Source organism: Leopardus geoffroyi, chromosome B1 (genome assembly GCF_018350155.1).
Source record: "Leopardus geoffroyi isolate Oge1 chromosome B1, O.geoffroyi_Oge1_pat1.0, whole genome shotgun sequence".
Lineage (NCBI taxonomy): Eukaryota > Metazoa > Chordata > Mammalia > Carnivora > Felidae > Leopardus > Leopardus geoffroyi.
In genome coordinates this window covers 32,575,551-32,600,956 of record NC_059327.1, presented here as the reverse complement: position 1 = coordinate 32,600,956, position 25,406 = coordinate 32,575,551, and the positions used below count along the sequence as shown (strand labels likewise).

The following is a 25,406-nucleotide window of genomic DNA, read 5'->3' as shown; positions in this document are numbered from 1 at the left end:
ACATACCCGCAAAGAAAACTGTAAGACCAGATGGCTTTAATGATGAATTCTACCAAATATCTAAAGAGTAAATGCTAATTCTACAAAAATATTTCTCAAAAATTGAAGCAGGTCAACTACTTCCCAGTTCATTCTATGAGACCAGCACTAACCAAAACCAATGATGTTAAAACAAACCAAAAAAAAAAAAAAAGCCCTTAGAGACAAATATCTCTCATGAACAAAAATGCAAACATTCCTAATAAAACTTTAGCAAATCAAACTGAACAGCCTTATAAAAGTAGACTATATCACAACCAGGTGGGATTTATTCCAGGAATGCAAAGTTGGTTTTACATTTAAAAATTAATCGATGACAAAATCAATCCATATGATTCACCATACTAACAAACTGCAAAAGAAAATTGGACTGTTTTCTTAATGGAAGCAGAAAAACGCTCAGCAAGAGACATTTATTCCTTATTTAGAACCCTCAGCAAATTAAGAATAGAAGGGAACTTCTTCAATTGGTCCTTGATGAAAGACATCTATGAAAACCTACCGCTAACATATGCTTAATGATGAAAGAGTAGATCCTTGCCCAGTAAGACAAGGAATAAAGCAAGGATGTCCACTATTCAACATCTATTCAGGCTAAGTGAGGAATCTTGGCTTCTACCATCTGGTAGTAACAAGTTGACATCTCCCTTCCTCCCTAGCCAGACAGGTGCCAGAAGAAGCCTACTAACACAGAAGGTTTAATAAGATCCAGAATCTCATAACATAATACCTAAAATATCCGTGTTTTAATTGAAAAATCACTTCTTACACGGAAGGTCAGAAAGATCTCAAAGTAAATGAAAAAAAGACAGTCAACAGATACCAATACTGAGATGACAAAAGTAATAGAATTATCCAGTGAAGATTTTTAAAGCACATATGATAAAAAAAAAAAAAAAACCAAACCTAAATGAGCAATTATGAACAACAGACTCAAAACAACTGGAAAAAAAAAATGGAAATTTGTGCCAAAGAAATAAACAAAGAATCAAATGGAAATTTCAGAACAACCAAAATAAAGAATTCACTGGATGGACTCAAGGGATTGGAGGAGACAGAGGAAATAGTGAACGAGACCTTAGAAAAATAGAAATTAACCAAGTTAAAACAACAGAGAGAAACAGAATGGAAAAGAACAGAGCCGAAGGGACCTGTGGGAATAAAACAAAAATCTAACATTTAGGGAGCGCCTGGGTGGCTCAGTCAGTTAAACGTCTGACTCTTGATTTCAGCTCAGGTCATGATCTCATGGTTGGTGAGATCCAGCCCCACATTGGGTTCTGTGCTGACAGCATGGAGCCTACTTGGGATCCTCTCTCTCTCCCTCTCTCTCTGCCCCTCCCCTGCTTACATGTATTCTAACTCTCTTTCTCTCAAAAATTAGTAAACTTAAAAAAAAATCTAACATTTATGTCATTAGACTTCCTGAATGAGAGGAGAAAGAAGGCAAAGGTAGAAAGGTGCTCAGAGAAATCATAGATGAAAAATTATCAAAATTTGGCAAAAGACTTAAACCTATAGAGTCAAGAAATTAAACCGTCAACCTAAAAATACAAATTAGCGGGTCACAGGGTGCCTCAGTCAGATAAGCATCTTGATCTCAGCTCAGATCATGATCTCAGGGTCGGTGGGACTGAGCCCCACATTTGGTTCTTTGCTGATAGCATGGAGCTTGCTTGGGATTCTCTCTCTCTCCCTCTCTTTCTGCCCCTCTTCTGCTCTCTCTCTCTCTCTCTCTACATATAAATAAATAAGCTTTAAAAAAGACAAATTAGCCACTTATTTTATTAGCAAAATGAGTTTATTTGAGAATAGCTGAGAAAGCGCAATTTGAGAAACTCAAACTACGGGGAAAACATAGAGGAGTCTGAAGAGACAAAGGGAAAGTCAACTTTTATTAGGTTTTAAGAGGAAATTGAGGAGAAATGTTTTGAACAAAAATTCACCAAAAAGAACGTGAGTCCTGGTGATTTCTTATTGGCTGTATGTGGCGGTTAGTGCATTGTTTCTGGGACAGGGAGGGATCTTCCTTCTTCCTGCTGGCTATTAGACTGCGACAAATGTGTATGCGCGAGAACTGCCCCTTCAGGGCTCCCCAGCTTCATGATAAATGAGGTTTCCTTGACTTATTTTCACATTTCTCCCTTTTGATCAAGATCTGTCCTTGAAAGTTTCACTGATCAAGAATCAGGTTTTCCACAGTTGGTGATTTTTGTCCCTCGGTGCCAGGAGGGACACTTCCTGTTGGAAAGAAACATGTCCCATGTTGGAGAGAAAGTGCACAAAATGGAAAGTGTTGAGGCTACACGTGAGTAACAGGGAAGGGTAGGAAGGAGAATTCCCAGGCATCTCCCCACTAAGGTCTGTATCTTTTCGAGGAGGTTACCATTGGAGACCATCTCAAAGCACAGAGTTGCCTTTTCGCTTTGTTGATAGTGTCCTTTGATGCACAAAATTTTTATTTTTGATAATGTTCAATTTATCTACTTTTTATGCTACCGCTCGTGGTTTTAGAGTCTTATCTAAGAAACCGCTGCCTGACACAGTCACGAATACTTACTCCCATGCTTTCTCTTAAGAGTTTTATATTTTAGCTTTCACATTTTGTTTTAGGATCCATTTTGAGTTAATTTTGTATATGGTGTAAGATAGGAGTCTAACTTCATTCTTTTTCCTGCTGTCTATCTGGTGGTCCCAGCACCATACGTTGTAAAGACTATTCTTTCCCCCAGTGTAGTGTCTTGACACTCTTGTTGAAAATCAATCGACCGTGAATACTAAATTTATTTATTTTTTATTTTTTTTAAGGTTTATTCATTTTTCAGAGACAGAGAGACAGAGCGTGAGCGGGGGAGGGGCAGAGAGAGAGGGAGACACAGAATCAGAAACAGGCTCCAGGCTCTGAGCTGTCAGCACAGAGCCGATGCAGGGCCCGAACTCACGGACGGCGAGATCATGACCTGAGCTGAAGTCGGACACTTAACCGACTGAGCCACCCAGGCGCCCCCACGGTAAATACTAGGTTTTATTTCTGGATTCTTGATTCTGTTCCACTGAGCTATAAGTCTATTCTTTTTTTTTTTTTTTAATGTTTATTCATTTCTGAGAAATAGAGACAGAGCATGAGTGGGGAAGAGGCAGAGAGAGGGAGACACAGAACCTGAAACAGGCTCCAGGCTGTCAGCAGTTGTCAGCACAGCGCCCAACGCGGGGTTGGAACTCATGAACTGCGAGATCCTGACCTGAGCCGAAGTCAGACGCTCAACTGACTGAGCCACCCAGGCGCCCGTCTATAAGTCTATTCTTAAATCAGTATTATGCTGTCTTATTTACTCTAGCTTTGTAATAAGTTTTCAAATCAGGAAACATGAGTCTTCCAACTTTTTTCTTCTTTTCTGAGATTGTTGACTATTCTGGATCTGTTGCATTTCTATATGAGTTTTAGGATCAGTTTTTCAATTTCTGTAAACAGGGCAATTGGCATTTGAATAGTGATCGGATTGAATCTGTAGATCAGTTTGAGTGGTATTGCCATTTAACAGTTTTAAGCCTTCTGATTCATGAACGTGGAATATCTTATCATTTATTTATGTCTTTAACATCTTTCAACAGTGGTTTTTAGTTTTTAGCAAAAGCTTTGTACTTCTTTTTATAAGTTTATTTCTAAATATTTTATTATAGTGATGTTATTATAAATAGAATTGTTTTCCTAGTTTTATTTTTGGATTGTTCATTGCTAGTATGTAGAAACACAGTTGATTTTTGTGTATTGATCTTGTGTCCCGAAACCCTGTTGAACTCATTTATTGCTTTTAATAGAGTTTTGTGGATTCTTTAGGAGTTTCCATGTAACAATCTGGAAATAGAGATCATTATACTTCTTCCTTTCTAATCAAGATGTCTTTTATAAGGAAAAAAAAAAAACCCCTCATAGAGAAAGATCAGACTTGTGATTACCAGAGGCAGAGGGTGAGAAGAGAAGGAAATAGAAGTTGGTCAAAAGATGTAATTTCCAGTGATAAGATAAATGAGTACTAGGGATGTAATGTACGACATAATGACGACAGCTAACACTGCTGTGTGATGTATAGAAAAGCTGTTAAAAGAATAAATTCTAAGAGTTCTCATTATGAGATTTTTTTTTCATTTTTCTTTTTTTTTCCCTTTTATTGTATCTATCCGAGAAGATAGATTTTAGATGAACCTACCGTAGTAATTATTTCCCAATATATATAAATCAGACTATCATGCTGTATGCCTTAAACTAATACAGTGATGTATGTCAATTACTTTTCAATAAAAATGGGTTGGGGGGGAAAATAAGCCTTTTATTTCTTTTTCCTGTCTAATTATCCTGGCTAGAACCTTCATTACAATGTTGGAAAAAAAATAGAGTAGACATTTTCATCGTGTCCCTGATCTTAGGGAGAAATCAGTCAGTTCTTCAACATTACGATGTTAGCCGTGGTCTATTCATAGAAGTCTTTCGTCAAGTTGAGGATACACTCTTATATTCCTAGTTCATTGATTGTTTATATCACGAAGGATGTTAGATATCGTCAAAGACTTTTTCTGCATCTGTTGAGACTACCACGCCATTTTGTGTTTTATGCTGTCAATTTGAATTATGATACAGATTCATTTTCGTATGTTGAGCCAACCTTGCAGTCCTGAGATAAATCCTACTTAATCACGATGTATAATCATTTTTATGTTGTTGGATTCAAGTTTGCTAGTATTTTGTTGAGGATTTTTGCATATATATTCATAAAGGATATTGGTGTGGAGTTCTCTTTGCTTATGATGTCTTTTGGTGTCAGGTAATACTGACATCACAAAAGGAGTTGAGAGGTATTACCTCTTCGTTTGGGGAGAAAATTTGTCAAGTATTAGTGTTAGCTTTTCTTTATACATCTGGTAGTTTTGCTGCTGAAACCATCTTGACCTGGCCTTTACTAAGTGAATTGCTCTACTTGTTAGAGTTCTATTCAGATTTTGTATATCCTTTTGGGTCAGTTTTAGTAGTTTGTGTCTTTCTGGAGTTTTCCTTTCACTTAGATGATCTAATTCATTATCATACTTTTGTTCTTGGAATTCATTCATATTCCTTTTTATTCCTATAAACTCAATAGTAATGACCCTTCTTTCATTTCTGAAATTAATATTTGACTCTTTTCTCTTTTTTTCTTGCTCAGTATAGCTAAAAAGGTCATCAACTTTGTTTTTCTTTTATTTATTTATTTTTGTTGTTCTTTTTTGTTAGAGAAAGAGGGAGCACGAGCAGGGGAGTGGGGCAGAGAAAGGGAGAAAGAGAGAATCTCAAGCAGGCTCCATGCAGAGCCTGGAGCCCGAGACAGGGCTTGATCCCATGACCTTGGGATCATGACCTGAGTCAAAATCAAGTCGGTGGCTCAACTGACTGAGCCACCCAGATGCCCCTGTTGTGACCTGGGTGGCTCAGTCACTTAAGCGTCTGACTTGATTTTGGCTCGGGTCATGATCTCACAGTTCGTTAGTTCGAGCCCCACGTTGGACTCTGTGTTGATGGTGTGGGTCCTGCTTGGGATTCTGTCTCTCTGCCCCTCCCCCACTTGTGTGTGTGTGTGTGTGTGTGTGTGTGTGTGTGTGCGCGCACGCGCGCGTGCTCTCTCTCTCTCTCAAAATAAACGTTAAAAATATTTTTTAAAGACAGGAAAAACAGCCTTTGTTTCATTGACTTTCTTCATTGTCCTTCTATTCTCTTTTTTTAGTAGGCTCCAACCCAAAGTGGAGCTTGAACTCACAACACTCAGATGGTAAGTCACATGCTATACCGACTGAGCCATCCAGACACCTCGATCTTTCTATTCTCTATTTCATTTATTTATACTCTTTTATTACGTCTTTCCATGTGCCTACTTCGAATTTAGTTTGCTCTTGTTTTCAGGTTTCTTAAAATAGAACATTAGCTTATTGATTTAACATCTTGTAAAAAAAAACTGTATTGTGATAAGAACACATAACATTGCATTTACTATCTTAACCATTTTTAAGTCTACAGTTCAGTAACGTTATGTATATTTACAGGTTGTGCAACAGATCTCTAGAACTTTTACATCTTGCAACACTGAAACTCTGTACCTACGAAACACTAATAAACCCTTCACCTTTCCCCAGGCCCTGTCAGTCACCCTTATACTTTCTGTTTCTGTAATTTTTAACTATTTTAGATACTTAGGATGAGTGAAATCATACAGTATTTGTCCTTTTGCAACTGGCTTATTTCACTTAGCCTAATCTAGAGTTTCATCCATGCTGTAGCATGTGACAGGATTTCCATATTTTTAAAAACTGCCTAATATTCCATTGTGTGTACCACATTTTCCTCATCCATTCATTTGTTGGTGGACATTCTGGTTGCTTCTACCTATTGACTATTGTGAATAAGGCTGCGGTGAACACAAGTGTGCAGATCCCTTGCTGAAAGTCTGTGTTAGATTCTTTTCAGTATATACTCAGAAGTTGGACTGCTGGATCTTATGGCAGTTCTATTTTTAATTTTCTGAGGAATTTCCATACTGTTTTCCATGTGGCCACATCACTTCACAGTCCTATCAACAGTGTACAAGTGTTCTAATTTCTTCACATCCTTACCAACATTTTTTGTTTTCTATTCTTGTGATAGTGGCCATTCTGATGGATAAGAGGTAATATCTCAATGTAGCTTTGATCTGTGTTTTTCTAATTATCAATGACATTGAGCATCTTTTCGTATGATTATTAACAATTGGTATGTCTTCTTTGGAGAAATGTCTACTCAAGTCCTTTGTCCATTTTTTTAGTCTGGCTATTTGTTTTTGTTGTTGTATTTTAATTGTAAAGTTCCTTCCATATTTTGGATATTAATCCCCTATCACATATGACAATGTTGTCTCCTCTGTTTTATATTCTATATCTATAGTCCATTCTCAATGCACACCCTTAGCCTACAGGGTGTGATCTTGAAATATCATTTTCCATTAAAGGAAGCCAAAGCTTCTTGAAGAAATTGTTAATTCCAGGCCTTGGGCAAGAAATATACAAACAAGCATAGTGTATCTTCTCATAGTGAGTAGGCTATCAGAGAGTACTGGAGCATTATCAAAAAGACACAACAGCAACTTGAAGAAGCTTCCATGCGCCAAAGGTGGACAGGGTGAACAGCAGTAAGGATAAAAAGAGTAAAATATTTTAAATGGTCCATGAATAAGAAAATTTATCTCTCTGAAAAAAATTCACTAACTAAAGAAAAACAATGAAAACCATAGTTTACATTTTTAAATAGGTCAGCATGGTTTCTCGGATTCAAAAGTAATTACTGTCACCCTAGTAGAAAGTGCAAGTTGAATATATGAGTTTGTAAAAATGTTTTAAGAATCTGGCTACCTCTGAAGGATGATAGGGAATTAACTCATTTTTTTTAACTGTTTTTTTTTAAAGGAAAACAATCAAACATTTCTCCTGATTTCCTGTAGAAGCTATACTGGATGTGCTGAGTGCATCTACATAAGTATTTTAAGAAGTCACTACATCTTTTGTATTGCCTATAAATTGCCATTTGGAGTTATGGGTTTGATCATATTTGAAATGCTCAGGTTTGAAATTTTGGGTCATTATTACCTGATAATGGGAAACACTATCAGGATAAAGACCCGGTTTCTTCAACAAATACAATGCACAAATAAAATATGATGATACAGGGGGAACTTCAGATTAAAAGTTACATTCAGATTAAAAATAACAGTTTTTAAAGACATTATTTTTAGGGGTGCCTGGGTGGCTGTCGGGTAAGCGTCCAACTTAGACTCAGGTCATGATCTCAGGGTTCTTGAGTTCAAGACCCAAATCAGGCTCTGTGCTGACAGCTCAGAGCCTGGAGCCTGCCTCAGATTGTGTCTCCCTTTCTCTCTGCCCCTCCCTAGTTCTCTCTCTCTCTCTCTTTCTCTCTCAAAAATCAATAAAGATTTAAAAAATGATATTATTTTTAAGTAATCTCTACACCCAGTGTGGGGCTTGAACTTACAACCTCAAGATCAAGAGTTGCATACTCTACTGACTAAGCTAGGTAGCCACCCCTTAAATATCATATTTAAAAAAAAAAAAAAAAGAACTGAACTTTCTTTGTTTGAGGATACACAATGGGTTAGGAAAACTATAGCACCAGGAAATGATTTTTATATTACCTGAATAAGCATCTGTCTTCCTGCTAGAGGGATGGGGCATGTGGTAGGATACCGTGTGGCTGGTCAACTTTTATCCCTTGACGGGTGTGATAATTACAAGTTTCGCCTTATGATTATTTTTTTTATATTTTACATATATTTTATATGGTTTATGTGCCTGTGCTAGAATCTAAAATAAAAACTAGGGGCACCTGGGTGGCTCAGTCAGTTAAGCATCCAACTCTTGATATCGGCTCAGGTCGTGATCTCACAGTTGTGAGTGTGGAGCCTGCCTGGGATTCTCTCTCTCCCTCTGTCTCTGCCCCTTCCCTGCTCGCATGCATGCTCAATCTCTCTCTCTCTCTCTCTCTCAAAATAAATAAATAATTAAATAAAACAATTTATTTTTTTAAATAAAATAATTTAAATTACACTTAAATTAAAAAATAAGGGGCGCCTGGGTGGCTCAGTTGGTTGAGCGTCCGACTTCGGCTCAGGTCATGATCTCGTGGTCCGTGAGTTCGAGCCCCGCCTCAGGCTCTGTGCTGACAGCTCAGAGCCTGGAGCCTGTTTCAGATTCTGTGTCTCCCTCTCTCTCTGCCCCTCCCCCGTTCATGCTCTGTCTCTCTCTGTCTCAAAAATAAATAAATGTTAAAAAAAAATTATAAAAAATAAATCAAGATGGTGATTAATTTGGATGGCAGGGGCTTAAAGAGGACACAAAGACTCTGAGACCACGGTGGCATTCGCTTTTTGGGTCCAAGTGGTGGCTGCATCGGTGCGTGTAAAAATGTGCCAAGATAAACATCCACGATTTGCTCACTCTTCTGTATATTCGTTTTACTTCACTAATAAAAGTTATTTTAAAATATAAAAGGAAAAAAGCACAAGAGTCTCCCTTAGCCACTGCTTAATTTGCCCTCCATTTTTTTATTTTAGGAAATGTTGCCTTTTGGTCTCATCTGTGTCATGGGAGAAATACATACTTTCATACTCGATTTAGAAGGCGTCCAGATGTTGTTCCATTATTTAGTTGGCGCTGTGTGGAAGTGTTGCTTAAAGAAAGACTTCCAGTGCCAGAAATTTCTCCGCAATATATCACGTTAAACACCAATGATTTGTGTTTTAAATTCTGCCTAGTGCTTTTCGTAGTATTGGAATTCTCATTGTAAACCATAAGAGCTATCTGCAGGGAATCTAGGCCTTTCCTGTTTCCCACTTCCTTCATTGGGGGAGATAACATCACAGTATATATGGAGAGGACCCGGTTATTTCCAAATCCATAGATTCATCGGGGCTGGGAAATGTCAAATCGGCACCTGAATAAATAAAACACAAGCCCATTAGTGCAAGCTTATGTGACCTGTCAGCATCATTAGGCTTTGCCGAGCACAGGAAGCCAGCTGGTATACGGCCTTTAATAATGATGGCATCTCTCAAGAGAGCCTAACAAATCCAGGCTTTGCTTTTTGAATAAGCATTCTGATGTTTACTTTCCAGGCGAGGGTCTCACTTCGTTTTTAGGTTGCTGTAATTCAAACCCTGCCTTCGTAGGAGTCTTCTCGCCCTGCTGTGAATGGAAGCACCCAACTAGATTCCGCAGTATTGCACAGACCTTACTAACCCACAAGGTGACCAAGCAGTCAGACGCTTCACCAGGCTTTACATCCCCGACTTCGGTATTCTTAAGGCAATCTCTGCAAGGACCCTTTTGTTTGAGAGGGTAAACTCGTTAGCTTTACGATACAAGCTTACGTGGTGAATATTAATGTTTTTTTGTTTGTTAAATTTTTTTTTAAACGTGTATTTATTTTTTTTTTTTAATTTTTTTTTTCAACGTTTTATTTATTTTTGGGACAGAGAGAGACAGAGCATGACCGGGGGAGGGGCAGAGAGAGAGGGAGACACAGAATCAGAAACAGGCTCCAGGCTCTGAGCCATCAGCCCAGAGCCCGACGCGGGGCTCGAACTCACAGACCGCGAGATCGTGACCTGGCTGAAGTCGGACGCCCAACCGACTGCGCCACCCAGGCGCCCCAAAACGTGTATTTATTTTTGAGACAGAGAGAGACAGAGCATGAACAGGGGAGGGGCAGAGAGAGAGGGAGACACAGAATCTGAAACAGGCTCCAGGCTCTGAGCTGTCAGCACAGAGCCTGAGGCGGGGCTCGAACTCACGGACCACGAGATCATGACCTGAGCCGAAGTAGGACGCTCAACCGACCGAGCCACCCAGGCGCCCCTGAATATTAATGTTTAAGGGTGCAAAGTTTAGGAGCACGGACCTGGACCCAGACTGTCCAGATTCAAACTCTTTGCCACCTACTAGTTGCGTAACCTTGGGCAAAGTTACAAAAACTTTCTGGCCCTCAGTTTACTCATCTGTGAATGAGGATCGTGATGCCTGTCGCCTAGGGTTCAGGTGAGAATTAGATAGTATGTGAAAGGAACAATCCAAATGACAGCCCTACCTTAGTTTAAAGCTAGGTTCTCTTTTCTGCTTATTATGGATCTTTGATAAGAAATACAATTGCTGAGAAGTCTGTTTTGCTTGCTGTTTGCTATGAGCATTGTGAGACCTTTCCTGAATGTAACCCGCTGTGTAGTAGAATGGGTTGTAAACCTTCCTAAATGTAGTCTGATATGTAATGGAATGAGTGATTGTACATAAACTAACCGGCGTTTCTCGCTTCTGTAAACCTGCTTGCTTAGCACATTCCTCACCTACCCCCTTCCCCCTTTTTTTCCCTCCCACCACAAGTAACGGACAAAGCCTTCCCGCCAAAGGACAGACAAAGGACGCCCAATCAGAAAACAACAAATGTCCTTACTTTAAAATCGACTAATCAGGCCCCTCATAATTTGAAACCTCACCTGTGCTATTTGTCCCTGTCTATAAAAACGCTGTATCAACCCTGATCGAGGCCTCTTAGCGTCACCGGCAACGAGTGCGCAGAGGTCCAGGTTCGAACCTGCAATAAACGACCCTTGCCGCTTGGCTTTGACTTACGACTCTGGTGGTCTTTTGTGGGAGGTTTTGGAACTTCGGGCATTACTTTGGAACTTCGGGTATGAATATGTGTATAGTTCATAGAACAGTGCATATAATAAGCACTCCAAGTGTTCGGAATATTATTGTGTGGGCTTGCACAAGTAACTTAACCTCTCTGTGCTTTTTTATCTATTAAATGGAAATAACGAAAATAGTACTTACTTTATAGGGTTGTAATAAGTATTCAATTGGTTAATTCATATACAGTATGTAGTAAATTGCCTACCAACATCGTAAGCACTCAGTAAATGTTAGCTATTATTATGCAATCTCTCCTCTTTTTTTTTTTTTTTTTACCTATAGAAATGCAAATAGGAGGCTGGGCTGAATATAATTTATGCAACAGGGCACCTGGGTGGCTCAGTTGTTAATTAAGCATTTGACTTCCGCTCAGGTCAGGATCTCAGGTTTGTGAGTTTGAGTCCCACATTGGGTGAGCCCTGCTTCCCTCTCTCTCTCTCTCTCCCTCTCTCTGTGCTCTCTGCCGCTCACACGATTCTTTCTCTCTCTCTCTGCTCCTCACTTACTTGTGCCCTCTCTCTCAAAAAAAAAAAAATTATGCAACATGTTTACCAATTTTCAGGAAAACATTATTGATTCTTTAATATAACTATTTAACATAATCCATGTTTTACATTACAAATCTATTTCTATAATAATATTCATAAAATAACAGAAAAATAAAATTTCCATAGTCTCACTATGCAATTATGTATTTTACATATTTTACATTTTTCTTTTTTCTTTCCACTCTCTTCTCTACCCTACACAAAATCATAATTTTAACGCTGGGCCCTTGAATTCCTTTTAAAGAACTGTCTTTCTTTTTTTTTTTTTTTTTTTTTGTTTGTTTTTTTAAGAACTGTCTTTCTTTAGCAAAATCCCTTAGCAATGTCATTTGGGTAGAAATGAGACTGTCAGGGCAATTAGAATAGCCAAGTACACAGAAAGGAATCTAAAGTACCCAGCAATAAGGCTGAGGAGCAAATCTGAAGTACAGAGCAGGCAAAGTAAAGAGAAAAGCAGAAGGGGGGCTGAGGAACAGAGTGAAAGGGATGAGGCTCTTTAAAGAATAAGAAGGTGTGTTTCTTATAACTTTCATCATTTGTGACATAAACGCCATCTCTCCTCCCAAACTGAGTAGTCTCTTATCACCAACGAAAGCTTTCTAGAAGTGTGCGTGTGTGTGTGTGTGTGTGTGTGTGCGTGTGTGCGTGCGCACGTGCGCCTTGGAAGCTGAGTTCCACGACTGGACCAGTGTGGTGTGGAAGAGAGACATCATGCGTGTGGCCGAGATAGACGAATTGCTCACAAGTATCCTTCATTTACGTTCTTTAGTTCTTTAGTAATAGAACTCCTAAGTTTTAGGTGAGGACAGAGCTACTTAGCTCAGGTCTACGTATCCTGTTCTCTTGCAGCCAGTTGTGTCCACACGGAAAGTTCTAGCTACTGAGATGGGAGAGGAATGGCAGGTGCTACTTCCTAGCCAGATGAGAAAGCCTCCGACACACCGTGGAAAAGACTGTGTATCAATGCAAGGCCCTGGGCTTTGACCCAGATGGAATGATTCAATTACACTTTCGTCTGTTTCCCTTGAAGAGGGGCCCAGCATGTCCTGCACCGGCAAGAAACAGGCTGTCCATGTGACCCAGACTTTAAGGGTCTGTGCCAGACTGTCTGGGTATCTACTTCAGTATAAAACTAGGGGATGGAGGGGCGCCTGGGTGGCGCAGTCGGTTAAGCGTCCGACTTCAGCCAGGTCACGATCTCGCGGTGCGTGAGTTCGAGCCCCGCGTCGGGCTCTGGGCTGATGGCTCAGAGCCTGGAGCCTGTTTCCGATTCTGTGTCTCCCTCTCTCTCTGCCCCTCCCCCGGTCATGCTGTGTCTCTCTCTGTCCCAAAAATAAATAAACGTTGAAAAAAAAAATTTTTTAAACTAGGGGATGGAGAGAGAGTTCGTCCCAGAGGTCTGCACTAAAAGTCACTCTACTGCTAAGGCCAGGAGCCTTCACAATTGGCCCTGCAAGAATTAATCGATGCTATGGAGCACTGTTGGCTGGCGTTTACAATTCGTTTCTTTTCCAAATAAGGATTTTATTGCAGTTGTCCTTGACCTAGTCTACCATTTCAATGTGCATCTTTAGGAGGGTATACAAGCCTGTGTTCTTTGTGTTATTAGCGTTGGGGAAGGCAGCCTCGTGCGTGCAGTCTTTCTACCCGCCCCCCCCCCCCCCATCTGTTGCATAGGAACAGGCCTTGGGCCTGGAACACCAAGAGATAAAGAGCCCACATGGTCTGGGCAGGCTTATCACCCTGTGTGAGAATATCTTCTCTTGTTTCAGATTCAATAAGTACTCTTTTGTCTCTGCTTAGAGCTTGTGTGTCAAATGGCTCCTGGCCAACCCCATCGTTATATCTGTCCTCCACGAGAAAGGAACAGAGTTTGCTCAACTGCAGCACAGGAAGGGTGAGCATAGCCCAACTGCCCTGTGTCACTGCCGGGAGAGAGCTGCTGGCACGCTATTGAACCTAATCTTGCTCTGTCCCCCTTCTATGTAAGTAAAGCATTGTTTTCTTCGGTGCTGCCGTCCGTGGCCGCTTTGATACCAAAATGCAATAGGCAGAAGTGTTTGGACCTTCTATTCCCGGTGGTTGGCATGGCGATGACCCTGGCTGTCCTCCATGGAGCTGGAGCCCTTCCCTGGGGTCTGTCACTGGTACGTGGTTCTCTGGTCCACAGAAGGTCATCAGATCATGAGAAGCCACCTGCAGACTTGAGGGAGGAGAATGCATAGCAGCTTGAGATCCTAGCCATTAACCCGAGCGAGCCTTTTACGATGTCTCATCTGAAGAGGTGTGAGTATGTATGCTGCGTTGGAAGGCAGGAGTGCATTGACACTTAGGCATCCAGAAAGATCGACAGTGACAGAGTGTCATTTGTCCCACCACTCTGTCAGTGTCCATATTCCCCTTTTCCCATAATAGTAGCTCTAACTGGGCCCACGTCAGCAAGCTAAAGCTACGTTTCCCGGCCTCCCTTTCAGCAAGGAATTGCCATGGGAGATGAGCAGGATGGATGCGTGCCCTTCCAGACCATTTTTCCAAACCAGTTGGGCACACACTGCCCTAGCTCTGTTTGCCCCCTTTCCAGGAATGCTTGGCAGATGATGAAAACTGAAAGCACTGCCCAGACCTCAGCCTTGTATCTCTAGACAAGTGTGCATTTCTTTTCTTTTTTTTTATTTTTTTTTATTAAAAAAAAATTTTTTTTTTAACGTTTTATTTATTTTTGAGACAGAGAGAGACAGAGCCTGAACGGGGCAGGGGCAGAGAGAGAGGGAGACACAGAATCCGAAGCAGGCTCCAGGCTCCGAGCCGTCAGCCCAGAGCCCGACGCGGGGCTCGAACTCACGGACCGCGAGATCGTGACCTGAGCTGAAGTTGGACGCTTAACCGACTGAGCCACCCAGGCGCCCCGACAAGTGTGCATTTCTAACTCCCCGTGGTGAAGGACAGTCTCTTGTAGCCTGGGTCTTTTGAAAAATTGTATAAGATTAAATCTCTAGAAAACATGAAGTGAAAAACAAAGACAGGCCCCCAATACTTTCTTACTATTCTTTACTAATAAAAGTATATTTCAAAAAGTGCAATAATCACAAATGACACAAAAATTGTAATAACTTGGCATATTAAAGTTAACAAAAGATATGCAAGGCCTCTTCACTGAAGAAAAAAAAAGGAATATTTCTCTGCGATATTAAAGAAAACTTAATTGGAGGGGCACCTGAGTGGCTCAATTGGTTGAGTGACTGACTTTGGCTCAGGTCATGATCTCGCAGTTCGTGAGTTCGAGCCCTGCATCAGGCTCTGTGCTGACAGCTCGGAGCCTGGAGCCTGCTTCGGATTCTGTGTCTCCCTCTCTCTCTGCCCCTCCTCCACTCGTGCTCTCTCTCTCTCTCTCTCTCAAAAATAAATAAACATCAAAAAATTAAAAAAAAAAAAAAAAAAGAAGACCTAAGTGGAGCAATATGGTATGTCCATGGATCAGAAATGTCAGTATTGTTAATCCTCTCCAGATTGATTTATAGAATCAGCATAATCCTCATCTCTCCCTCTGCAGGCGATATGACCAGCAATTGGCAAGTCAATCAAAAAATCTGTGATGAAAATTCCTACAGACCTCGAAGAGCACAAATAGTTTTTAAAAAGAAGAAAGTTGGTATAACACTATCTGATTTCATGACTTACTATACAGTTATAATAATTAAGACACAAAAAAATAAGGGTTTGGTAAAAGGAGAGACGTAAGGCTCCCTGAAACAGTAAAATAACTCCAGGAATACACCCACTTATATTTGGTAAATTCTTTTTCCCCAAACATGCCAAAGGAATTCAGTGGGCAAAGAGAAGTCTTCTCTATAAATCCACATTTTGTATGGGGTACAGAATTGTCGAATCACTGTTGGATGCCTGAAACCATTACTAATATAACATTCAATGTCAACTACGATAAAAGGAAGAACACTTACAACTCAATAACAAAAAGATAAATAACTCCATTTTTTAAAAAAGGCTTGAATAGATATGCAAATGGTTGCAAAATACATGAAAATATGCTCAACATAACCAGTCATCGGGGAAATGCAAAGTAAAACCGCAGTGAAATACATCTGCAGACTCATTAGAATGGTTAAAAATTAAAAAGATTAACAATCCCAGGGTGCCTGGCTGGCTCAGTCAGTGGAGCATGTGACTCTTGATCTAGAGGTTGTGAGCTCAGCCCCAAGTTGGGGGTAGCGATTATTTACGTAAGGAAATATTTTTTTTTTAACAATTAACAATTCCAAGTGTTGGCAACGATGTAGGCAACTGAAACTCTCGCACACTGCTGGTGAGAGTATAAAATGGTACAACAACTTTAATAAATACACACCTACTATACAATGCACCTACAAGAGTGTGAAGGTAGCTATAGACAACACTTAAAAAGTGTTTACAAAAGCAGCCAGGAAGCTGGAGGTCTAGAGCATCTTTTTGTGCCAGAGAGGAAGGAAGTGCCCAAAGAATGAAGAAAACTATCTCATGGACCCAATCTGGGACAATCTGAGTATAAAATAATGATTAAGTTACAGATTAATGCATTGAATAGGAACCATGAGTCAGACATACATACACGAGAAAGGAGAAAACTCTCATTTGTAACAGAAAGTCAACTAATAAATGCAGAAGAAATAATGGAATTAGGAAATCAACATTTAGCAGCCCCAATAGTAGTAACCGGAAGAAGCAAAGAATCACTAACGAACGCTTGAACTAGTGGGGTAAACTTTGATGAAGAACAGGAAATTGACACAAAATACCAAGTACAAAACATTCATTAACTTTACAATGGAGAAACACGGCAGGCACAATTTTAACCTGGCGATAAATTTTAGAAATGTGTGTCTCCTATATATTAGAAAACAACGGAGTCGCTTCTGTGCTTTTCCTGAAAATATTATATAACCTGAATGTAATCAAGAGGAAATATCAGACAAACCAAAACCAAGAAACATTCTACAAAGTAAGCTGCCCACACACTTGTCAAAATTGTCACAGTCAGAAAATCCAAATGAAGCCTGAGCAGTGGTCCCAGATGGAAAGCAACTAAATAAAACGACCAAATGCAACATGTGATCTTGGACTGAATCCTAAATCTGTACGGGACACTTTTGGGGCAGTCAGTGAAATGCGAATGGGATCTGGGGGTTAGAAGTTAGTATTGTCTCAATGTTAATTTCCTGACTTAATGGCAGCTCTGTGGTTATGCAGGAGGCTGTCCTTGCTTTTAGGAAACATTAACAGGTAATGGCTTCCTACCTGTAATTTGTTCTCTAATGACTCAGAAGAAAAGATCATGAAAGTGTTGTTCTAGTTATTATAGGTGAGTGGCAGAGAACAATCAGTTATTATGCTCATGGATTCTGTGGGTCAGGAATTCAGACAGCACACGGCATTGGGGGGCTTGTCTATGCCCCGTGATGTCTGTCTGTGACCTCAGCTGGGAGATTGGAAGGCTGGAGCTAAATCATCACTCCCTTGTCTGGTGGTTGACATTGGCTGTCAGCCAAGCTGATGCTGATTGCTGTTGACTGGAAAATCTATATGTGGCCTAGCCGTATGTTCTGGGCTTTCTCACAAAATGGCAGCTGGTTCCTAGGGTGTCTCAAGAGAGAGAAGCAGGCAGAAGGTGTATCCTTTTTATGACCTAATCCGAGAAGTCACATAAACTCGCTTATGCTGTATGCCATTGTTTACAGTAGTCACACATCCAAGGAGGTCAAGAACAGAGAACACAGACCGCACTTTTTGTTGAGTTCTAGAAGAGTATGTGGAACAATGACATGTTGCTCTAGCCATTTCGGAAAGTATTATCTGCCGTGTCCGCACCTTGAAAGAGGGAACGAGTGATAAGGCAAACGTGATAGAATGGTAACCATGGGGCAATCTGGGTAGGAGAATACAGGAGTGCCTTGTATGACTCTTATGCCTTTTCTGGGGTTATTACTGTTCTAAAGCTAGAAAATAAATAATAACCATGTACTTCATTAAGCTAATAATGTTCAACGATGAGATTAAAACCGCCTTGGCTAAGAAATAAAAGAATTATTAGTACTTCTTAAAACAATCAATAATCTATTAATAATTACTAGTTACTGAAATTTCAAAACTGTTTTAAATCCCACTGCCCATGACCTTCACCACATACCATGCATTCTCAACCTCCATAATGCAATATACTCTGTTCGGGGGGACGATCATACGTTTGAAGGTCACGGCAATGTCAAATCACTATAAAAGTTTCTAAATGCTCGCACTCAGTTTCAGGACCTCCCTCTTCATGACCACAAACACACAGTGTGTGGACCACACCTTGAGGAGCAGTACTCAAAGCTGTATTTCTGGTGTTTTATTGAAGTGTCTCAACCGGTATCTCAAAATTACCATTTTTTGAACACTTTATACTTCCTCATCCAGTTTGAAATGTCATGTCATCATAAACCAAGTTCTCATATAATTCGCCCTTTTCCAGGTCCAATATTTTATTCCATTGGCCCTCACTGGTACCACACTGTTTTGATTACTATCATGGTAAAAGATGTTTTCCTCAGTACTCTTCATTACAGAATATTTGTAAAGCTCTCCCATTATTCTCTCAGAACTTTTAGAATACTGTTTCCGGGGCACCTGGGTGGCTCAGTCGGTTGGGCGTCTGACTCTTGGCTTCAGCTCAGGTCATGATCTCACAGTTTGTAGGTTCAAGCCCCACATGGGGCTCCGCACTGACAGTGCAGGGCCTGCTTTGAATTCTCTCTCCTTCTCTTTCTGACCATCCCCTGCTCGTGCTTGCTGTCTCGCTCTCTCTTTCTTTCCCTCTCTAAATAAATAAACTAAAAAAAAATGTTTTTAATAACTAAAATATCATTTCAAGTGAGAAGAGAATCACACTTATATATTTATTGGAATGCATCAAATAATTAATTGATTTAGAGAAAAATATCATTAAACGGTCCCTTCCAGGAACAGAATATGTCTTTTTATTTATATGTCGTTGTATATGTCCTTCAGAAAAGTTTCATAATTTTCTTCTAATAGGGCTATTGATTTCTTTTTATTTTTTTTTTAATTTTTTTTTTCAACGTTTATTTTATTTTTGGGACAGAGAGAGACAGAGCATGAACGGGGGAGGGGCAGAGAGAGAGGGAGACACAGAATCGGAAACAGGCTCCAGGCTCTGAGCCGTCAGCCCAGAGCCCGACGTGGGGCTCGAACTCACGGACCGCGAGATCGTGACCTGGCTGAAGTCGGACGCTTAACCGACTGCGCCACCCAGGCGCCCCTCTTTTTATTTTTTTTAAGCTTATTTATTTATTTTGAGAGACAGAGAATCCCCAGCAGGCTCCGCACTGTCAGCACAGAGCCCAATGCAAGGCTTGAACTCACAAATCTGTGCTAAAATCAAGAGTCAGACGCTTAACCAGCTGAGCCACCCAGATGCCCCAATAGGGCTGTTCATTTCTTATTAGATTTGCATTATTCCTGGATATTCAAGAAGGTGCTAACAAATTGCTGGCAGCATGAATGAATGTGTCCTCAAGGTTCTGCTCGAGGGGCACCTGGGTGGCTCAGTTGGTTAAGCATCTGACTTCTGCTCAGGTCATGATCTCGCAGTTCTTGAGTTTGAGCCCCATGTCGGGTTCTCTGCTGTCAGCACAGAGCCTACTTTGAATCCTCTGTCTTCCTCTCTCTGTCCCTCCCCTGCTCGTTCTCTCTCTCTCTCTCTCTCTCGAAAACAAATAAACATAAAAGGAAAAAAAATCCTGCTCGAGCCTGAATTGCTGAACTGTCACAGTGGTAGGATTCAGCCTGTTGGATGCAGGGTCCCCAGCAGGAAGGGGGCATGTGAGAGTTCAAAAGTCTGTCAGGATGTACTCATCCTGGGAAAGAAAGAGAGGTGTGTAAAGTTTGGGTCGGTGATGATCTCTCAGTCATCGGAGGGAAAGATCACATTAAATTGTCTAAAACCTAAAGAAAGAGAATGTAATGAATAAAAATGGAAACTCTGTTTATATACTAGACCTCTGGAAAAGATGATTCTAAAGTCGATATACGTAAATTAAGAGAGCAAGGGCCAGAACATTTTTGGAAAAACAAAAAAGTAGTGAATATAGAATTGTCCTACTAAAAACGCATGTTATTAAAACACAACAATTAAAATATTTTGATATTGGGACGCAAATAAACAGAAAAATAGAGCAGGATAAAAAGTCCAGACATTAGCCAAAATATAGGTGGGATGAAAGTAAATCTCATATCAACAAATGGTATTCGGACAACTGAGATTTGGAAAGAGAAAAGTTTCAAACAATGTTCTCACTCTACACCAGGTTAAATTCAAAATAGGTCACATATTTACATGTAAGGTGATGAAAATATGAAATCACTAAAAGAAAACATGGGTGAATTCCTTTAAAATTTTAGGGCAGGGAAGATTTTTTCCTGGAAACTTCAAAATCAGAAACCATAGAAGAAAAAATTGATAAATTGACTACATAAAAAAATTTTAAACTCCTCAATTGCAAATGTAAAAATCAAAGTAAAAAGAAAAATGGGATTGGGGGGCAAATTTTTAAATATTAATTTAATGTAAATAATGTTTATCATGGAAATTATACCTTATAAGTGTACATTATAATGTCAATTATAACATTTCCCAAATATATAAAAAGCACGTAGGGGCGCCTGGGTGGCTCAGTTGGTTAAGCGTCCGACTTTGGCTCAGGTCATGATCTCGCGGTCCGTGAGTTCGAGCCCCGCGTCGGGCTCTGTGCTGACTGCTCAGAGCCTGGAGCCTGTTTCAGATCCTGTGTCTCCCTCTCTCTCTGACCCTCCCCCGTTCATGCTCTGTCTCTCTCTGTCTCAAAAATAAAAATAAACGTTAAAAAAAATTTTTTTTAAAGGCATGTAGAAACCAATAAGAAAAGACTAATAGCCCGATATAAAAATTGATACAATTACTTTGTAGAAATATGAATGGCCCTTCACCTATAATATAGGTTTAATCTCACTTAAATGAGGGGGATAGGAATTTAAACAACACTGAATACCATTTTCAATCTATAACTTTGACAACACGTTCTTTTGGCAAGTATGTAGGGAAACCAGTATTCCCACAAACTGCCAGTAGAAATGCAAACCGGCTCAGCAATCAGGAGTATCTCAATCAGAAATGTATTCACCTTTTGCCCTGGCATTTCCATATCTGGAAATTTGCTCTATAACGATACTCTTTGCTCCGTAACTCTACTCTGATGAAATGACATATGCACAAGATTATTCATTATAAGATTGTAACAGGAAAAAACTGAAAATAACTCAAGTATCCATCAGTAGAGCAAGGTAAATAAATTATGGTAATCCATAATGGAATATCATGTGGCATTTTTCACAACAGGGAAGTTTTTTTGTACTGCTTCAGAAAATCTCTGCTCTATTAAGCGAAAAAAAGCAAAGGGCATGTCCTAGTTCACTAGGTCGACCCTATCAAAGCACCACAAACTAGGTGGCCTAAAACAACAGAAATGTATTGTCTTATAGTTCTGAAGGCTGGGAGTCCAAAGACAAGGTGTTGGCAGGGTCACCGTGCCCTAAAGGCTCTAAAGAAGGGTCCTTTCTTGCCTCTTTCAGCTTCTATTCTCGGCGGGCAATCCTTGGCCTTCCTTGGCTTTGCAGCTGCATCACCCCAACCCCCACCTCGGTCATCACACACCATTCTCCCTGCATGCCTGTGTCCAAATTTCTCTTTTCCTAAGGACGCCAATCATATTGGATCAGGGTTTACCCTAATGACCTCATTTTCACTCAATTACGTCTACAAACATCCTATTTCCAAATTAGGCCATATTCACGGGCAATGGAGCTTAGGATTTCAACATACATTTTGGGCGGGGATACAATTCAACCCATAATTATCCAGAATAATACATAGTATGCTGCCTTTTGTGTAAGAAAAGGTGATAAAAGGGGCACCTGGGTGGCTAGGTCGGTTAAAAGACCGGCTCTTGATTTGGTGCCCTACACTGGGTTCTGAGCAGACAGTGTGGAGCCTGCTTGGAATTCTCTTTCTCTGCCCCGCCCCCCCCCCTTGTACTCTCTCTTTCTCTCTCTGTCAAAACAAATAAACTTGAAGAAAAAAAGAAAAGGAGACAAAATATGCTGCTAGCATTTATTAAGAAGACCTAGGGGGGCCTGGGTGGCTCAGTCAGTTAAGCATCCACTTCGGCTCAGGTCATGATCTCGTGTTCATGGGTTCAAGCCCCACGTCGGGCTCTATCCTGACAGCCCAGATCCTGGAGGCTACTTCGGATTCTGTGTCTCCCTCTCTCTGCCTGCCCTGGCTCATGCTCTGTCTCTTTCTCTCTCTCAAAAATAAACATTAAAAAAAAAAGAAGTTCCAGAAAAATCTGGTACATATAGTATAATAATAATATCAGAAACTAATATAAGTTTTTATCCTGGAAAGTGGGGAGTGAGGCAGAAATAGGCGAGAATGGAAGCAAGATTATATGCTTTCTTACGTTGTTACTATATGTATTTGTTATTTTATTTTATTTTTTAAAAATTTTTTTTTCAACGTTTATTTATTTTTGGGACAGAGAGAGACAGAGCATGAACGGGGGAGGGGCAGAGAGAGAGGGAGACACAGAATCGGAAACAGGCTCCAGGCTCTGAGCCATCAGCCCAGAGCCCGACGCGGGGCTCGAACTCACGGACCGCGAGATCGTGACCTGGCTGAAGTCGGACGCTTTAACCGACTGCGCCACCCAGGCGCCCCTATATGTATTTGTTATAATATGAACATTTCACTTTTTCAGAACACAAAAAACTAATTCAACAAAATCACTATGATACACTGAGAGCAAACGGCAACTGTATTTTGGGTCCAGGGTGACAGGATGGCATAGCATGACCTCAGGGGTGTCAGCCCCTATGCCCAAACACACACTTTGGTGGCATGGGGCCAAAGCAGTGCCGACAGAACAGACACCCACAGCTGAATTCTGAACTCTATGCTGAAAACTTCAGAGTTCTGATGGGCCCCAGCAGCTTCAATACCAGTTAGTCAGTAGCAAGGGAGTCTAAGGTAGGTAGCGATTCAACATCAAAAAGAGATAATGAGGAGGTACCTTTATGTGGCTTTTTTTACATTGCAGAGACCTCACCAATTGGTCAAGGCTGAGAGGATCTGTTTGTGAACACACGTGAGATGCTCCCTAAAAATTTCCATATGGGGCGCCTGGGTGGCTCAGTCGGTTGAGTGTCCGACTTCGGCTCAGGTCATGATCTTGCATTTGTGGGGTCAGAGTCTGGAGCCTGCTCCAGATTCTGTGTCTCCCTCTCTCTCTGCCCCTCCCCTGCTCATGCTCTGTCTCTCTCTGTCTCTCAAAAAATAAAATAAAACGTTAAAAAAATTTTTTTTTTAATTTCCAAAAATAGGGGCACCTGAGTGACTCGGTTGAGCACCCAACTCTTGATCTTGGCTCAGGTCATGATCCCAGGGTCGTAGGATCAAGCCCCACGTTGGGCTCCATGCTGAGCATGGAGTCTGCTTGGGATTCTCCCTCCCTCTCTCTCTCTCTGCCTCTCCCTTGCTTATGCATGCTCATGTACTGTCTCTCTTTCGAAAAATATGTAAAAAAATAAATAAAAATAGAGGTGCCTAAGTGGCTCAGTCGGTAAAGTATCAGACTTCAGCTCAGGTCATGATCTCACAGTTCGTGAGTTCAATCCCTGCATCAGGCTCTGTGCTAAGAGCTCAGAGCCTCAAGCCTATTTCGGATTCTGTGTCTCCCTCTCTCTCTGGCCCTCCCCGCCTTGTGCTCTTTCTTTCTCAAAAATAAATATTTAATAAATAAATAAACAAAAATAAATAAATAAAACGATTTTTTAAAACTTCAAGAAATAATTTGAAAGGATTTTGAAGGAGGCACAGGGCCTATGACAGGGAAGTGTTTATTACTACTGTTTATGTGATCCCTGGGGTTCAGTCCTGCCACGTTCAAGCTGTGTCACCTTGGGCAAGTTGCTTAACCACTTTATGCGTCAGTTTCGCCGCCTACAAAACAAAGATCCCTTCCAATTTCCATTTTTGTACTCCTCCTAGAGGTGAGGACGCCTGCCCACTTCGTGTCAGGTTTGGCCATGCCAGCTGTCCGAGGGAATGAGAGAGGAAGTAATGGGCAACGTGTCTGGGCAGAAGTTTTCAGAACTGTCACACGGGTCAGCCATCTCTTTTCCCTCCTCGATGAGGCCAATACAGGGGCTTTCCCCTTGGCCTTGACACCGAGCTGCCGAGCTGCCGAGCAACAGCTGGCCTAAGGCCAACATCAAATAGAAGTGAGAAATGAATCTTTGCTGTTGAAAGCACTGACATTTGGGTTTGCTTGTTACCACAGCCCTACCTAGTCAACACTGACGGAGAGATAGCACTTTCGCCCTCCTAGGGTTGTTGTGAGAATTAACTCACTTAGTTCATTAGAGCATTTACAACAGCATCTGACACGTAGTTATCACTAGTTAATGCTCGTGACTGTTCTTTTGATTAACACCATCATCAGGCTTGTGTGGTGACACATGACTGGATGAATGGGGAAAAATGAGTAAATCTTAATAAAATGCTAAGTTTTGCATTTATTGTATGCATACTTTACCTACACTATCTCATCTACAAGTTTATATCAGTCGTTGTGAGGTCGGTTTTATGAGTTCTGTTTCTTGTGTTTTTTTAAACGTTTATATCATTTTGAGAGAGAGAGAGAAAGCATGAGTTGGGGGAGAGGCAGAGAGAGAGGGAGTGCAAGGATCCCAAGCAGGCTCCACGCTGTCAGTGCAAAGCCTGACATGGGTCTCCAGTCCACCAACTATGAGATCATGACCTGAGCTGAAATCACGAGTTGGCTGCTTCGCCGACTGAGCCACCCAGGCACCCCATGAGCTGTTCGACAATGAAAAAAACTGGGAAGTTTGAGAAGTTAAATGCAAGGCTACACAAGCAACAGAGCTGGTATTCAAACTCGTTATGGTTGTCTCCTTCCACTTTACTCCACAGCTCCCCTCTGACCTGGGACAACGTTGAGGAACTCAAAACGTTTTCCACACTGTGCCACCCTCAAAATGGCAGTTGCCCTGATCCAGGAAGCCCTAGTGATCCCCATGAAGCAGGAATGGTATTCTCCCCTCAAATCACGGCGTGAGGTTGCCTTCTTTTGTCTCCTTCTTTTTCAGCTCACTTGCTCCCACCTCGTCCCTCCTTATCATCTCAGCAAGTCCAGAGCTGAATTTTCAGAAATTGAATTGGTAGAAAACGGAACACGTAGAATAAGCAGCAGAGCCCATGGCTGTGACCTCCCTGCTCCCCCCACCTCTGCCATCCCATCCGACCAGACTGATCTCAACAGCTGTGCCCCCAGCTCCTGCCTCTTGTCTCCACTAGTGTCCACAGACCTGCTCTTTCAGGAACCTCTGTCCCCGAGGAAATGGGGACTGTGACAACATACCACACCGTGCAAGTGCCGTTCCCTTCTCAGATACAGATGG

The 25,406-nt window shown here is 41.1% G+C and overlaps 1 long non-coding RNA gene across 2 annotated transcripts in view; it reads right to left on the bottom strand.

Moving 5' to 3' along the window:
* Nucleotides 1-1,913: 1,913 nt before the first annotated feature.
* Nucleotides 1,914-25,406, bottom strand: part of LOC123587254 — a 46,792-nt gene continuing 23,299 nt past the window's right edge. The window contains exons 3-4 of one of the 2 annotated variants that reach the window (XR_006707199.1): nucleotides 13,907-14,043; nucleotides 1,914-2,280 (exon numbers count right to left, since the gene is read on the bottom strand). This is a non-coding gene — a long non-coding RNA (uncharacterized LOC123587254). Of the gene's footprint in view, nucleotides 2,281-9,118; nucleotides 9,539-13,906; nucleotides 14,044-25,406 lie in introns of those variants that run through there. The other variant, XR_006707198.1, reaches the window with a different exon arrangement.